The 7,635-nt window shown below is 33.9% G+C and overlaps 1 non-coding gene across 1 annotated transcript; it reads right to left on the bottom strand.

Moving 5' to 3' along the window:
• Window positions 1–5,998: 5,998 nt before the first annotated feature.
• Window positions 5,999–6,189, bottom strand: LOC119474051. Its single transcript, XR_005203355.1, has one exon. It is a non-coding gene; the product is annotated as a U2 spliceosomal RNA (small nuclear RNA).
• Window positions 6,190–7,635: the final 1,446 nt, after the last annotated feature.

The raw sequence follows: 7,635 nt of genomic DNA, 5'->3' as shown, positions 1-7,635 counted from the left end.
GAACTAATTTACACTCCCACCAACAGTGTAAAAGTGTTCCTATTTCTCCACATCCTCTCCAGCATCTGTTGTCTCCAGATTTTTTAATGATCGCCCTTAAAGTAGATTTGGTACAGACAATATCATATTGTCAATTTGTTTGTAAAAAAGTTAGTGATTTGCCAAAAAGTGTAATGTCAGTAAGTCCTATCTCATTTTACAGTCCATGGGTTTTATCATTAAGTTTTATTCCAGTCTATAGGTTATTTCTTGCCCTGATAGTATATGAGAGGAAAATAAAAACCAGAAACATGTCATTTTTAATGAAATATACCATTTTGGGGGGAGGGGTGTATCATTCATTCAACATACATTTATAGAGTGCCTAGCCAAGCACTGCGTTGCTGCTGAAATTACAAGAGTAGTTAGAGGAATGAGTTTTTTTAAAGTGTAAAATATATTAATATGCAATACATATTAAGCCCTAAACAAACTAAAGAACAAGTGAAGAAAGTCTCCAGTTTATTACTTTTTTAAAAATTCTGCATATTTTATCCCACTAAGACCAATCTTCCAGTTAGAATTTAGATATTTGATAATTAATTCAAGAAATGCTGGATTTTTTGGTCTATAATTGGTATATTATAACAATTTATATTTTCTCTTTATAAAATTTTTCATACTTTTTGAAGCTTTGAAATCCTTAGTCATTCAACAATTTGATATAAATCCCTTATATTTTCTTCTAGATGTGTACTGCTGATTTTTAACTCTAACTCTTTAAAGTACATGGGATTTGGTAGATGATGAGTGAGACACTAAATAGATTTTCCCAAATGTTCAATCAGTTTTCACAGTACCATTTATTGAATAATTTTCCATCCCACCCTCTTTCTTTTTGAGAGATTTTATGTGAGATGAATGTTGAATATCTTTTGAGCATCTGTTAAAACGATCATATGTGTTTCTGATTTCACTGGCTGATATGATGTATTTATATTATAGTAATGGGTTCATATGTTTGCAATTATGTTATGAACTTAATTATTATGGGGTATTCTTTAAATTACTGTTGAATTAAGATTTTTAGTATTTAATTTAAGATTTTCTTTAGTTTTCGTTTTAATAATTTTTGGTTACATTTTAGTTTCAGAATTCTGTTAGGCTAACAAAATGAATTGGATCATTTTTAATCACTTTTAAGTTCTGAATAGCTTCTGAAGCACGGAAAAATGCGATTTCATAAATGTTTGATGAAATGATCTATCTGGACTTAGCAATATTTCAGAGTAACTATTTAATAATCTTAAAAGTATGTATCTTTTAGTTGGTTATTCTTGATCAACTCTAAAAAGTTTGGATAAAAGAAAGTATGGGGAAGAGAAATTAATTACTTTCAAGCCGTCTTTCAGAGATAACATTTTGGTGTATTTCTTTCCCACTAATTTTTAAATAACAAAATTAGCATTATGATGTATTTTTTCTGATTTTCTATACCATGATTTGTGCTTATTCTCCTATAATCCAATATCCTTTAAAACATATATGTATACATTTTAAAACAAGCAGTCAATTGGTAGACATTTAAGTTTTTATTTCTTTGCAATTATAAAAACTTAATTTTTATTAAGTTTTTATTAAGTGGTACATCATTTTCCTATGAGTCCCTCCAAAATATTTAAAAAGTCCATTCATATCCTGAGTTCTATTAACTTACCTGAATAATCTCATGGTGGATTAATTTTGCTTTTACATTTAAAATTTAGAATTTCATCTGCAAGTTAGTGCATATAATGTGAGATTGCAGTTTTGTATTCATTTATTTATTCAATGATTCATTCAGTAGATATTTATCAAGCACATATTCTGTTAGGTGCTAATAAACCAAACATAGTCCTTGCTCTAGTGGAATTTACAGTTAAGGGAGTGAAGACAGACATAAATCAAATAATCACATCAATAATGTACAAATATAAACTGAGATAAGTGCCCAAAATGAAAGGAATTGTGGGTTTCTTGGCTGCTGGGGGCATGATATCATTTAAAGTATTAGAAAGAGGGCCAGAGTGGCTGGTGCTGGACTGCAAGGGAGAAATAGTTGAGAGATGAGACTGGAGAAGCAGGCAAGGATACACCATGCAGATCTTGTGACTTATTAAGAATTTTAGTCTTTATCTTAAAAGTAATGAGAACTATTTAAAGATTTTAACAGCAGGCTTACATGATCACATTTATGTTTGGAAAAGATCACTATGGAAGCAGAAAAAAGCGTTGGGGGGTGAGTGTCTTTCTGGATGGCAGAAACCCATAAGCTACTACAGTAACATAGGCAAGAAATGATGGTAGCCACTTCTGGCTACCAATAATAATTGATGACTAAGTTGGTGTTGCTGGAGACAGAGAGAAGTAGACAGATTTGATGGATATTTAGAAAACATCATTTGTTAAATAGTCTATCCTTAGTCCTTGGCTTATGACATACTGGAGTTTCTTCCAACTATCTGTACATTTCCATGGCAAATATGTTGCAACCATTTTAGCTTTACGATGTATTTCAATATTTAGAGAGGTAAGTACACTCCACCAAAACTCTTTTTTAAAAAAACATATTTGTTGGCTGGGCATTGTGGCTTATGCCTGTAATCCTAGCACTTTGGGAGGCTCAGGCAGGAGGATTGCTTGAGGTCAGGAGTTCGAGACCAGCCTGGCCAACATGGTGAAACCCTATCTCTACCAAAAATGCAAAAAAATTAGCCAGGCATGGTGGTATGTGGCTGTAGTCTCAACTATTCAGGAGGCTGAGGCAGGAGGATTGCTCTAACTATTTTGTTGTTACTGTTGTTATTGTGCTATTCTAAATGCAATGGATTTAGTTTATTTTAATGTAATAAGATGACAGGATTGTGGAAGCTTGTTGAAGAGAGCTACAATGATGCTACCTCAGATCTAAAACTTTTGGTAATTAAATGGACCCCTCTTTGTCTGAGCCCAAATAGCTAATATGATGATATTTTGTTTGATGTTGCAAGCAAGATACACTGAATACACTGAACTTAAGACTGTAGAGAAAAAAGTAAGAGAATGGATGAGACTGTGAAGGAACTACTGGTATTAATATTAATACCAGTACCTGGGGAGTAGGCAGATGCTACTTGGAGCATGCATTCATGTCCCGTATCAGAACTGTCCTGTGCTAAATGGAATCACAGAATTTAAAGAACGACTGAGCTTTTTGGTAGAAATAAAATCTGAATTTCAAAAGAAATTCGCTAATTTTCATTACCATGAATTATGCTTTAAGTTTCTGTAGCTGACTTTAGAGAGATATGTTTGGATTTTGTAAGCATCTGCCTTGTCAACATGGCTCTACTTCAAGAGGAACTGATTGAGCTGAAAGCAAACTATGCTCACCAAGAACCCATATATCTCTAGGATTTTTTAAAAAATGAATATATACATCATCTATCACTATTCTGAAATTTCTGGCTCTGTAGTCAAATTCTTGCAACACTTGAGTCTTCCAACTTTTTTAATGTGTATTTTCTTTCCTGAAACTACGGAAATAAAATCTAAGGACCACTTTCAATAATGTAAACCTGGACTGAGAATTGAGATGGGCCCTGTCTATATACAGTTCCCCCTCTTTTTTTTAAACAGCTTCATTGAAATATAATTCACATACCATACAATTCACCCATTTAAAGTGGACAATTCTGTGGTTTTTTATTATATTCACAGATATGTGCAATTCACAACAGTCAATTTTAGAGCATTTTCATTACCTCAGAAAGAAACTCTGTACCCTTTAGCTATTCTCCTGCTCACCCATGCTCCCACCCTCGGCTTTAAACAGCTGGTCATCTACTTTCTGTCTGCATAGATTTCCATATTCCATTCATTTGATTGCAGTCATATAGCATATGGTCTTTTGTGACTAGCTTCTTGGACTTAACATAATGATTTCAGGACCCACTCATGTTGCAGCATGTATCAGTACTTCATTCTTTTTTATGGCCACATAACATACCATTATATAGATACCGTATTTTGTTTATGCATTTGTCAGTTGATGGGCACTTGGGTTGTTTCCACCTTTTGGTGATCCTGAATAATGCTTCTATAAACCAATGTGTACAAGTTTCCGTGTAGACATATGTTTCCATTTCTCTTGAGTATATACTTAGAAGTAGAATTGCTGGGTCATATAGTAACTAGATGTTTAATCACTTTAGGAGAACTGCCAGACTGTTTTCCAAAGTGGCTGCACCATTTTATACTCCTATTGGAATATATAAGGGTTGCAATTTTTCTCTGTGTCTTTGCCAATAATTGTTATCTGACCTTTTTATTCTGGTTATCATAGTGAGAACAAAGCCTTGTAAGTGAAGAATGAGAATCTTGTAGGTTTTTAATTTGCTTTTCTCTGGTGATGTCAAGCATATTTTCATGTACTTATTGGCCATTTGCATTTCTTCTTTGGAGAAATGTCTATTTAGATTAATTGCCCATTTTAAGTGGGGTTATTTTTTTTACTGAGTTTAAGAGTTCTTTATATATTGTAGACATAGATACCTTATCAGATACATGATTTGCAAATACCTTTCCTATTCTGTGGATTTTTTCACTTTCTTGATGGTGTCTTTTGAAGCACTAATGTTTTAAATTTTGATGAAGTTCACTTTATGGTGTTTTGATTTGTTGGCTTCTGGTGGCTTGTGCTTTTGGTGTCATAGCTAAGAATGCTGTCAAATCCAAGGTTATACAAATTTATCCTTTTTTTTTCTGAGAGTTTTACAGTTTTTGTCTTACATATAGGTCATTGATCCATTTTGAGCTAATTTTTTTTTGCAAAATGGTGTGAGATAAGGTCCTCGTCTTTTGCATGTGGCTACCCAGTTGTCTCACTATTTGTTGAACAATAGCCTTTGGTTCTTGAACCACATTTGATCTGTTATATACCAGTATTCTCGCTGACTTCAAAATTACTTGAAGGCTAGTACTTGTACTTGGCCCATAATTTTATACCTTTTTATAAATAAAACTCATTTAACTAACGTGACACTGCTTTGTAATACCGTAAAACTAAATGCTTTTTTCTGGTTGTTGAGACAGGCTCTCTCTTTCACCCAGGCTGGAGTGCAGTGGTGTCATCATGACTGACAGAAACCTCTACCTCCTGGGCTCAAGCGATCCTCCCACTTCAGCCTCCCAAGTAGCTGGGATGACAGGTGCACACCACCACACCTAGCCAATTAAAAAAAATTGGTTTTTAGAGATGGGGGGTTTCACTATGTTGCCCAGGCTGGACTCAAGCAATCCTCCCACCTCAGCCTCCCAAACTGCTGGGATTACAGGCATGAGCCACTGTCCTCAGCCAAAAACTAAATACCTTTGAATAGCTAATAGGTTATAATTCTACTATTCTTATAATTTAAAATGTATGTGGCCCACATACATATGGATTTCTGATAGTTGTGATTCACTACTGGAAAACATGCAAACCTCTGAAATATGGCATAATCTTCACTTCCACCCAGTCATGCTAGTTTTTGTCTTACTACTAGGTGACATGAACAATTAAGACTATATTACCCTTAATTTAAAGGAACCAAAATGTGTGGGGATGGTGAGAACCAATGGTGAGTGGATAGTTATTATGAAAGGGTTGGTAGTAAGAGAAACTGGTTAAGAAGGAGTGATGAAACAGCAAGAATGGTGAGCAAGCGTGGATTGCATTGGAGTTGCACCTTGGGGCTAGAACAGACAAAATACTTGGAAAGTTTGCTGTAAACTTTCTAGATGTGGGTTGAAAATATTATTAAGTTGAAAGTATTATTGTCAAGGAGAATTTGCTGCTAAAAAAGAAATCACTTGACTGGTTGCATTAACTTTCTCATTGATTCACGTTTCTCCAGCCTCTCTTACATTCAATCTTTCCTTCATTCAGTTACCCTTCATTCCTTCTGTTTTTTATTTTTTGTTTTTTTTAACTATTTTTTAAAACACGTTATGTCCCCCGAGAGGGTGCACCATTCCTGGAAGTACTGCAATACCAGGTCGATGCGTGGAGTGGACGGAGCAAGCTCCTATTTCAACTCCCTGCTCCAAAAATCCATTTAATATCTTGTCCTCGGATAGAGGACGTATCAGATATTAAACTGATAAGAACAGATACTACACTTGATCTTAGCCAAAAGGCCGAGAAGCGATGCTTCTGTTTTAATTGAAATTACAAAAGCAATATATAGGCACCTCAAGAGTTCAGATGAGAAAGTATCATGTCATGAATATGAACATTTTTACAGCTCAATACATATTTCTAAATTGTATGAAATTTCCAAGTTCACCACACGTTAAGTATTGTTCCTTTTGTGGGGTAATATTACAGGTACTTCCTTTTATTGTTAATTGTAGTTATTCTAAAATGCAAATTTTGTCATATTATCCTGTATGTAAAGCTCTTTAATATTTATTTGTTGAATGTGGGGTAATATCTGCCTCCTGAGTTCAAGCAATTCTTGTTCCTCAGCCTCCCGAGTAGCTGGGATTACAGGTGTGCACCACCACACCTGGCTAATTTTTGTATTTTTAGTAGAGATGGGGTTTCACCTTGTTGCCCAAGCTGGTCTCAAACTTGTGACGTCAAGTGATCTGCCCACTTTGACCTCCCAAAGTGCTAAAATTATAGGCATGAGCCGCCACGTCCCACCTAAGAATATTATCTGTCAACTTGGATATGCAAATTCAACATTTTGTTAAGCTCATATTCTGATACTCTTAGAATACTAATATTCCAAAAAATATAGGGAATTAGAGATTTACTTATATTCAGAGGCATACTAAACTCTTATCAGTGAATATAATAGCTACATTGTAGTCAGAATAGTTTTCAAACCTGTTTTCTTGTGAGCATTTCTTAAAGAGCCAGATTCCACAACTATGATGTTTTATAGCAATATTGTATACAGAATTAAAATCCAAAAGATTTAATGTAAACATAAAATTAAGCATGATCATTTCTAAGCTTCTAGCCAAAATGGACAGTCAAAAATTTTTACAGAAATTCTGAAAGATGTCCAATATATTCTTTAAATTAAAAATAATTTTCCATCTATAAAGTATTGTCAGGTACTACTATAGCTCTTCTAAATTCATAATGTAAGCTATTTTCCCATACATCAAGCAAAAGTTACATCATTTGCCTAGATATGATTGTAAGTAATCATCTGACTCTATTGGAGAAAGCTGATGAATGGTGATGTTAGAATTAGGAAGAAGACAATGCTGAGTGTTAATTGTACAGTTTTTGTAGAGATAATTGTAGGTGCTTTAGAAGCAGTACAGAATTTGACAGTGTAAGATGGAAAGAAGCTGATAAATCAGAAACACTATATTAAATAAATTTGGGTTTTGGTGCTTTTTTTAAAGGAGAAAATAAAATATTTCAAATGTCTAAAGAAAAATATTAAAAGCAGTATTCACGTGTGGGTACAAATTCCTGACTAAACTTTTATATTTAATTTTTTAGGAAAAGAGAACTTCTTTACTGAAGTCACTTTTTTGATGCTTTTCCTTATCTGTCACTATTCCTAACTTTGGAATAAGATTCAAGTTATTTTCTCACCAGACTTTGGTTTTTGAGTTGTTAGTCAGAAT

The sequence above is a fragment of the Cebus imitator genome, unplaced genomic scaffold (assembly GCF_001604975.1).
Source record: "Cebus imitator isolate Cc_AM_T3 unplaced genomic scaffold, Cebus_imitator-1.0 Scaffold205, whole genome shotgun sequence".
In the NCBI taxonomy this organism is placed as follows: domain Eukaryota; kingdom Metazoa; phylum Chordata; class Mammalia; order Primates; family Cebidae; genus Cebus; species Cebus imitator.
The sequence above is the reverse complement of the archived record's forward strand: the minus strand, read 5'-3'. Positions and strand labels throughout refer to the sequence as shown.